Source organism: Chrysochloris asiatica, unplaced genomic scaffold (assembly GCF_000296735.1).
Source record: "Chrysochloris asiatica unplaced genomic scaffold, ChrAsi1.0 scaffold00428, whole genome shotgun sequence".
Taxonomy (NCBI): domain Eukaryota; kingdom Metazoa; phylum Chordata; class Mammalia; order Afrosoricida; family Chrysochloridae; genus Chrysochloris; species Chrysochloris asiatica.
This window is the reverse complement of record NW_006408946.1, coordinates 1280425-1290904: the sequence shown is the minus strand read 5'-3', so window position 1 is coordinate 1290904 and position 10480 is coordinate 1280425. Positions and strand designations below refer to the sequence as shown.

Sequence of the window (10480 nt, the reverse complement as noted above, 5' to 3'; positions counted from 1 at the left end):
TCACAATAAAACATTAAAAAAAAAAAAAAAAAAAAAAGAGTTGCTGCCTGGTAACCCTCTACAGTGTCAATATGAGTTGAAATCAACTCAGTGGCACACCACTACCACCATCCAAGTAGATTATCTATCTTTATTAACTTTTCAAAATTATCAACTCCTGAATTTACTGATCCTTTCATTTGTAATTATTTTCTATTCCCCACCCCTCAGCTTCCTCCCCCAATTCTTATTCTCTTTGCTTTTAGTTTGGGAAATTTCTATTACCATTATCTTCAAGACCACTGAGTTTTTCCTTAACCGTGTCCAGTCTACTGATGAGCCACTAAGAATATTTCAATTATAGTGATTTTCATTTTGACAGTCTTTCTGAGAGTACCTATTTCTATGCTTGCACTGCCCAACTGTTCTCCTATGCTGCCCTCTTTTTTCATTAATGTCCTTAGCATATTAATTCGCTATTTTAAATTTCTGGAAATTTCAAAATCTCTACTTATTAGTTATGATTCATAATTTATCTCTTCAGACTATGTACTATGCCATTTAGCATATCTTGTAATATTTTGTTGAATACTGGACATGTGGTATACAAGAATAAAAGAAACAAAAGCAGCTATACCTTTACTGTGAAGCTTTATGTTGATCTGGAAAGGAATTAAGTCATGTTTCCTGTTTCCTGAAGCTTGCTGTGGTGTCAAAGTCTAACATTTCCTCTAGCATCTCTTCTTTTGTCTTTGGTTATCCCTAGTGATTACTACTTAAATAGGATCTGGGAGGTGACACAATTCTTTTACCTCTGTTATTGTTGCTATTGCTGTTGTTGCTGTGTGCTATCGGTTCCAACTCATAATAATCCCATGCACAACTGAACGAAACACTCCCGGTACTGCTCCATTCTCACAGTTGTTATTACCAGTCTTGGAAGAAGTACAGTCAGAATTCTCCTTACAATCAAGGATGGGGAAACATTGTTTCATGTACTGTGGATAAGTTACCAGGATAGACCAATTCTTGAAGAAAGACATCATGCTTGAAAAAGGAAAGGGCTAACCAAACTATTATTTAGTGAACCCACCCAGAGGCTGCTCAGAAGCAGGCCTAGTTGTCTGCTTCCAAAAGATCCAAGTCTTAAAAAACCTATGGATCAACAACAGTTCTACATGGGGCCACCATGAGTCAGTGCTGACAGGAAGGCAATCAACAACAAAATTAAGTAACAGTTACAAAGGAGTCCTGGTGTAGCACCATGGATTAATGCGCTAGACTGCAAAGTCAGTTTGTACCACAAGTCAGAATCAACTCCACAAAACTTACCAACATTAACAATAGTGATTAAAGACAATCAAACATAAAATTGTTGTTGTTGTTGTAGTTTATGTGCCGTGGAGTCGGTTCCGACTCATAGCGACCCTGTTCAGGGTTTCTGAGGCTATAAATTTTTACAAGAGCAGAGAGCCTCATCTTTTTCCCGTGGAACAGCTGGTAGTTTCGAACTGCTGACCTTGCAGCTCGCAGGCCGATTCGTAACCACTACGCTACCAGAGCTCCTTAAACATAAAATTAAGAGGGGAAAAAACAGCCAACTCAAGTTATCACTGCTAAACATGATTATGCCTATGTAAATGTCTTAATAAAATTTCCTATACATTTTCTTCCTGAGTTTTCTTACAGAATTAATTTCAAACAGAAAGTTTATGCATTTTGAGAAGTAAAACTTTTAAAATTAGTACAAGCTAAAAAAAGAGGATTTTATCCCTAAGAAAGCAATTTACCAAATGGATAGCATAAGACTAACACTTAGAAAAAAACAATTATCATAAATTAAAATAAGAATCAACTCAGGTATTTCCCCACAATAAAGCACTAAACCTTGTTTTTAAAAGAAAATCTAACAAATCAAAAGGAATAGATATCTAAAGGGCTATGTAAACAGCAGATGCAGAGGATAGAAAAAATATAAATAGCATAACAATTCTTTTAGTAAAGCAAACATCAAAATGAAAATGAAAGAAATAACCTATGGGCTGTAATTAATATACATTCGCTCTATCTAGTATTTCTTTACTAAATGTGAGTATCTTTTAAGTGAAAGCATATTTTATATACATATTGTTGTTGTTGTTGAGTGCCGTTGAGTCAGTTTCGACCCATAGCGACCCTGAATAGGGTTTCCGAGGCTGTAAATCTTTACGGGAGCAGATCGCCTCATCTTTCTCCCGTGGAGCAGCTGGTAGTTTCGAACTGCTGACCTTCCGGTTCGGAGCCCGATTCGTAACCACTATGCTACCAGAGCTCCTTTATATACATAGAATTTTTAAATAACTAAGGCAATATTCATCTTTTATTATTTTATGAGTTTCAATTTGCAATACGAAAATGCTATGTAAAATGTTGTTGTTAGCCATGGAGTCAGTTCTGACTCATAGTGAGTGACCCTGTATGAAGTTTCCGAGGCTGTAAATCCTTATGAAAGCAGAAAGCCTTATCTTTCTCCTGAGACAAGGGCTAGTAGTTTCGAACTACCGACCTTGAGGTTAGCAACCCAACTCGTAACCACTAGGCTACCAGAGTTCCTTATGTAAAATATTAACAAACAGAAATAAGCAGCTCACTACAAGAACAACAAAAGAACAGGTCACTACAATTATGTGGCCATGTTGGGTTTATTTCAAGAAGCAAAAGGTAGTTGAATATTAGGAAATCTAATATAATCCCTCATAATTATATGACTGTTTGCATTAATGCTAAAAACACTTGATAAAATTTAACAAACATTCTTCCTAGAAACTCTTAAAATAATAAAACATGAATATTGTCTTAGTTATTTAAAAATTCTATATGTATATAAAATGTTTTCACTTAAGATACTCACATTTAGTAAAGAAATACTAGATAAGAGCGAATGTATATTAATTACAGCCCATAGGTTATTTCCAGTCTGCCACGTTTTTTGTACTTACTGCTCAAAATATACAGCTAAACATATAGCCATTCTAGAGTTCTACTGCTTAATGACACTGATTACATTCTATGAGCTATAGAACCATCTCATCTTCCTGTTCTGTGTTGTTTCTTCTCTATTAACATAAACTCACTGCCCTCTAAGGTTCCTAGCTAACCTTTTTGTGTTCCTGCTGCCTATTTAATTTCATACAGATAGTTCTTAAAAGAGCACCATGCTCAGGGCAGACATTTTTTATTAGTTAAGCTAAATAACTGTTTGGTTTTAAGCATTTAATAGATATTTTTGGTTTAAGGTTTAATGATTGTTTCAGGGAAAGTAGCTTCAGGGATTCATCCAACATTCATAACTCCTGAAGTATGGAGGCCATGGGAATTTGAAATTCTGTTCTACATTGTCTCCCTTTTGATCAAAATTCTTCTATGGAATCTTTGATTAAAATATTCAGTAATGGTAGCAGGGCACCACACAGGTCTTGTCTCATGCTAAAGCAAGCAATTGCTCATGAGGTAATTAGTTACACATTCCATATCCTCCTTCTTTTATTCCTAACTCTATTGTTCCAAGCAAATAGAAGCTAATTATTGTGCCTTGGATGGCTGCTTGTAAGCTTATAAAACCCCTAGCACTATTCAATTAATAACCAGTCTAGAACTGCTAAGGGTGTTATTCAGCCAATTTAACTGGGATGTTCCATGAATCTATGACCCTAAACTTCCAAGAGGTTTTTGGTTGTACTTAAATAGCCACAGCAGCTACTACTCCTTTTAGCTACTGTTCAGTGTTGTAAATACGGCCATGTTTTCCAAATAACATTTTGTTGAATATACTCACACTCATTCATTTATATATTATCTATAGCTGTTTTAGGGGAAGCAGTGGCTCCGTAGGATAAGCACTGAACTGCAAACCATGAGGTCAGCAATTCGAGACCACCAGCTGCTCCGCATGAAAAAGAAAGATGAGGCTTTCTGCTCCCACAAATATGTATAGCCTCAAAAACCCTGAGTTAGCACCAACTCGAAAGCACTGAACAATGGCTGTTTTTTTTTTTTTTTTAATAACAGTAGAAGTGAGTAGTTGAAACAGAGACTGTTCCACAATCTGAAAATATTTACTCTCTGGTCCTCTGCAGTATAAATTTGACAATCCCAACTAGAACATTCCCACTGAAGTTGAAAAAAACACAATGCTGGTTAACACCATTCTAGAGATATCATCCAATGTGATTAGACAAAAATTTCAATTTTTTATAACAAACTGCTTCTAGTTCTGGGAAAGAATCACGTATTTCCCTTCTGAGGGTGTCCTTCCTTCCTTGTCGTTACCTCTAGTGAACAGCAATGACATATCTAACCCAACAAAAATTACTTTTTAAATACCCATGTTTTCTTAATAAAGCAAAGTGGGTATATGCATTCTATCTCAATAGAAGATACTGAAATCATCAATATTTTCTATTTATATTTTCATTTTTAATGATCAGAAGCAAAATGAAAAAATCAGTAGCATTACTGGTATTACAACTGTGCGGATGGTGCAGGAACGGGCGGTATTTGTTACTTTTGTGCACAGGACTGCTATGAGTTGGAATTGACTGGACAACAAATTAGTACTACAGAAGAAACACTGGTAGTGCAGGGGGAAAAGCAGTTGGCTGCTAATCAAAGGTCAGTGGTTTAAATTCACCAACTACTCTGTGGAAGAAACATGTAGCAGTCTACAGCCTTGGAAACCCTATGGGACAGTTCTACTCTGTCCTATCAGGTTGCTATGAGTAAGAACTGACTTGATGGCAATGGGTATTGGTAATCTATAGAGCTTGTAAATGCAATTAATAGTACACTTAACATTCAAATATGATATTAAATATACCATTCTTTGACAGCACATGTAAAAATAATAAAGTTCACCATTAAACATACCCTTCCTGAAGAGATAATTCTTGGTTCTCTTCTTCTGGTCCACTGCTATCACTGTGTAGTTCAGGTTCATTCTCATCTTTTCCTGGCAGAGTCTCCCAGCTTTCATCACTTGAGGACTGATCTTTTTCTGTACCAGAAAACCGATGAGGCAAAGAAGCAGACCACTCTCCATCACTGCATTCTGAACTGCAAATTTATAATAGGAATAAAAGAAATCATCATTGCATGTCCAGTTATTATTAGAAAAGTTAACCAGGCATCATGGTATTCAGTTGCTGCTGACCTAGGCAACTTTGCTATTGAGTGGACTACTGATGCCACACCTGTTTCACAGATGTCAACTCAATTTTAAAGTTACAGTAAGAAATCAGCATAATGTAACTTTCCCTAATGAATAAGGAATATGTTATGAAATTAATCACATTTACGTATTTTCTCACTAAAACATCTAATTTCATGACACTTGTCATACATTACATATTTCTAAATAAAAATTAAACAATTTATAAAAATAAATTACCTATAACCTGGAATAAGTAATAGATTGCCCACATGACATGATTATAACACAACTCTTCCTTATTTATACATTGACAACTGATGACATACTCTCTAGAAATAAATTTTCACAACTGCCATGCTTTAAAAATCTTTTAAAGCTTATTTTTCACAAAAACTTTAAAAAGAATTATCTCTAAAAACAGAAATTCAAATTCAAGAAAAACAGCACTGACAAATCAAATGCATATGATAAAAAGTTAATAAAGACGCACAGAACATCTACTTGAAGTCTTTAAAGAAGTTTGGTACTGTTCAGTGCCATCAAGTTGATTTGGACACAGTGATCCTGTATAGGGTTTCTGAGGAGTGGCTGGTGGGTTTGAACCTCTGACAATCGGTTGTTGTTGTTAAGTACTGTGGAGTCGGTTCCGACTCATAGTGACCCTACGCAGCAGGGTTTCTGAGGCTGTAAATCTTTACGGGAGCAGAAAGCCTTATCTTTCTGCTGCGAGAACGGCTAGTAGTTTCGAACTACCGACCTTGAAGCCCGATTCGTAACCACTACGCTACCAGAGCTCCTTGACCACTGGTTAGCAGTGCTTACTCTTAAAGAAGATTCATCTTATATTACCAAAGGCTGAGGTATTGTTTGTTGTTGTTGCTGTTAAGTGCCGTCAAGTCTGTTGTGACCCATAGCGACCCTGTACAGTGTTTCTGAGGAGCAATTGGTGAGCTTGAACTGCCAAACCTGTGGTTCAAACCGACTTTGCAGACCAGTGCATTAGCCCACAGTGCCACACCAGGACTCCGAAGTACTGCACCACTAAAAATACATCTTACTCTGAAACATAAAAATCTTCTGAACAAGAATCTCTTTTAAATTTTCTCCTTGTGCACCATTCTTTTGTGAAAATCACAAAACAAATTTTACATTCACTAGAAAAACCAAACCTGCCCGCTACGATTTGGAGTCATAGAGACCTTATGCACAACAGAATAAAACATTGTCCAGTCCTACAAAATAATGACAATTGTTGTTATATCTGAGCTCACTGCTGCTGCTACTCTGTCAATCCATCCCCTTGAGGGTGTTCTTCTTTACTGACCTTTCACATTACCAAGAAAGATGTCTTTCTTCAGGGACTATTCCCTCCTAGTAACACATCCAAAGTGTAAGAGATCATATCCTACCATCTTACCCTCTAATGAGAATTATATATGGTTATACGTTTAATGAGAATTATAATGGTTATATGTTTTCCAACAGAAATTTGTTTGTTGTTCTGGTAGTCCATGGTACTTTTAACATTCTTCTCCAACACCACAATTCAAATATACAGATTCTTTCATAATCTACCTTATTCATTGTCCAACTTTCACAAGTATATGAGGTTCCTTGTTGCTGTTGTTGTTAGGTACCATCGAGTCAGTACCAACTCATAGCAACTTTAGGCACAGAAGAACGAAACACTGCCCAATCCTGGGCCTCACTATTGTTGCCACACTTGAGCCCAGTGATGCTGCCACTCTGCTAATCCACCTTGCTGGGGGGTCTTCCTCTTTTTCTCTGATCCTCCACCTTACCAAACATGATATCCTTCTCCAGCGACTAGTCCCTCCTGACAATATGATCTGTGTTGGAAGATGTGCAGTCAGAGTGCTCCTTGGAGGCCAGGATGGCCAAAAGTCGTCTCTCATGAGGTACCTAGGAACTCCTAAAACTAAATTATCAACAACAAGCTTCAAAAATCCTTAATCATCAGGGTATCTTTAATTTGTGACAACTTTAATATGTAGTTATTATTAGGTGCCACTGAGTCAGTTCTGACTCAGCAAACCTCTGCACAACAGAATGAAACACTGACCGGGTCCCTGCGTTATCCTCATAATTACATCTGATTCCAATGCTGATGATGCCACTGTGCTAATCCATATCATTTGGGGGGGGGGGGGGGGATGGTGTCTTCTTCTTTTCTACTGACCTTCCACTTTACCAAGGATGATGTCCTTCTTCAATGACTGATCCCACCTAGCATTATGTCCAAATGACAAGAGATTGAAGTCTTATCATCCTATTGTATCATGTGTGATGTTATTGATGTCATACAACTCTTCGGTCAATAGCATATAATACATCAAATCTGTTCTCAAGATGGTCTTTACATTCAGGTTGTATTTTGGCTTTCATGAACTTGTTTTAATTTTCTTCAGCTTCAGCGTGAACAGCGTATAAGCAATTGGTAGTCTTTTCCACAATCTGGCCTCATTTTGGCTGATGATATTGAACTTTCCCACTGTCTGTTCTCACTTGTAGTTAATTTGGTTTCTGTATATTCTGTCTGGCAATGTATATGGCTTCCAAGGAGTGGCTGGTGAGTCTGAGCAGTTCAAACCAACTTTGCAGTCCAGTGCTTTATCCTACAGCACCATACCAGGATTCCATAGTTTATGTGTAGTCTCATCTTTTATGTTGTTTAATCTTGCAATGAATGTCATTGGTCTTGCGAAGTTCTATCTACCATCATTTCTATCACCAAGGTCATATTTTCCAATTGAAGATCCTTCCTCTTAGTTTTCAACTTTCTCATTCCAATCACAAGTAATGATCAATGCATCTTGATTGTGTCATTTTCTGATTGAAGAAGTTCATAATAATCTTCAATTTTATTATGACTGGCTTTAATGGTTGATGCAGGTATTTGAATAATCATGGAATCAACAGGTCTTCCTTGTAGGCATATAGATGTGATCCTATGAAACAGCACTGTATTTTAAGATAAATCTTTAAATATTCTTTTTGACAATGAATGTGACACCATTACTCTTCAATTTATCAATTTCATTATCACTGGCTTTAGTGATTGGTGTGCAATTTTTAATACTAGTGGAATTAACTGGTCTTCATTGTAGGCATATGGATACTACCCTATCAGACAGCATTGTACTTTAAGGTAAACCTTGAAATATTCTTTTCACAACAAATGTGACACCATTAGTCTTCAATTTCCATTCCAGACATAATAATGACTACTATCAGTCCATTAATGCCAAGGAGATCAACCTCTGTGCATTCCATTTCATTTTCTGTAACTTTCAACTTTCCTAAATTCATACTTTGAACATTCCAAGTTCTGATTATTAATGGCTGTTTGCAACTCTATTTTCTCATTTTTGCTTTGAGACTCATCACCAAATGATGGTCCCAAAAGCTTTGCCTCATTCACGTCATTATGGTCACCTTTACTTTGAAAAGGCAGCTATTCTCCACTTGTATTTTGAGTGCTGTCCAACCAGAGGGGCTCATCTTCAGAAGTGGTCTGCCTCTCCTTCTTCTTAGTCTGTCTTAGTCTGCAAGCTCCACTGAAACCTGTCCACCATGGGTGACCCTGCTGGTATTTAAAATACCAGTGGCAAAGGTTTCAGCATTACAGCAACACGCAAGCCACCACAGTATGACAAACTGACAGACAAGTGGTAGAATTTTAACATACCTGATGGGAAAACCTGAAAGTATAATCCTATTCAGACAGATAACAGATAAAATGACTTACTTTTCTGAATTAATGAAATAATAGACTATTTACCAATTTCAATGTAAAACAGAATGCCAAGTATTTTCAATAGTTTGTTCAGACTTAATAGATCTGCTCAATGTAGTTCATAAGGCACAGTGTTGCTGTTGTTATGTGCCATCAAGGTGGTAGCAACTCACAGTGACCCTATGCACAGCAGAATGAAACACTGCCCGATCCTGAGCCAACCTCACAATTGTTGCTACATTTGGGCGCATTGCTGCTGCCACTGTGATAATCCATCTCATTGGAAGTTTCCCTCTTTTTCTCCAACTCGCCACTTCACCAAATATGATATCCTTCACCAGTGACTGGTCCATCCTGATAGTATGTCCGATATATGGGAGACGAAGTTTGGCCATCCTGGTTTGCAAGGAGCATTCTGGCTGTATGTACTTCTTCCAACACAGATTGGTTTGTTCTTTTGGCAGTCCATGGTACTTTTAATATTTCCTTCAACACTATAACTCAAAAGTATCAACTCTTCTACAGTCTTCTTTATTCACTCTCCAACTTTTACTTGTAGGTGTAATTACTAAAAATATCATGGCTTGAGTCAGACACACCTTAGTCCTCAAACTGACATCTTTGGTCTTCAGCACTTCAAAGAGGCCTTGTGAAGCATTATTTGCCTGATGTAATATGTTCTTTAATTTCTTGACTGCTGCCTCCTTGAGTTTTGATGGTTGATCTGAGCAAAATGAAGTCTTTGACAACTTCAATCTTTTTCCATTTATATGGATGTTGTTTATTGGTCCACTGGCAAGGATTTTTGTTTTTTACACTGAGTTGGAACCCATACCAAAGGTTGTGGTCTTTGATCTTCATCAGTAAGAATTTTAAGTCTTCTTTGCTTTCAGCAAGCATATCATATACATATTGCAGGTTGATAATAAGTCTTCCTCCAGTCCTGATGCCACATTTTTCTTCATATAATCCAGTTCCTCAGATTATTGCTCAGCATACAGATTGACTAAATGTGGTGAAGGAATACAGTGAAAGAAATCCTAGCACACAGTAGTGGCCAGGGCCATAATTAATTAAGGAATTAAAATAAATAAATTGAGACATATTAATTGAGGAATTAATATAAATAAATGAGACATGGAGAAAACTGTGCATTAAGAATTCATTGTCTTTGTAAAGCAACAATGAAATATTTTCTTTTCTTTTCTTTCTTTCTCTCTTTGGATGGCAGAGCCACAAAGAGTTGTTTTATTATTTTTTATGCATAGGCCCCTAGTTGAATTTTTCTCTTGGTGAAACATTCTCTCATTTATTCATGATTTTATTAGTATCGCTTTTACTTTAGATTTTTGACTCTCATACACTTTAGTATATTTTTATTAAAAGTTAGAAGCCACACATTAGTTACATTTTATTCTACTTGCAATCTTAGGTAGTTTTAATACTTATATTAACAATATTCTTAAGACTGCTAGGAGACAGGACTTGTCAATTGAATTACTGCCAGCTTAGGTTTAGTGATTGTAAACATTCTTCCTTGTAGCCTTAATTTAAGG

At 36.6% G+C, this 10480-nt stretch overlaps 1 pseudogene; it reads right to left on the bottom strand.

The window, feature by feature from the left end:
• LOC102833766 overlaps positions 1 to 10480 on the bottom strand; it is an 81168-nt pseudogene that overhangs the window by 47163 nt on the left and 23525 nt on the right.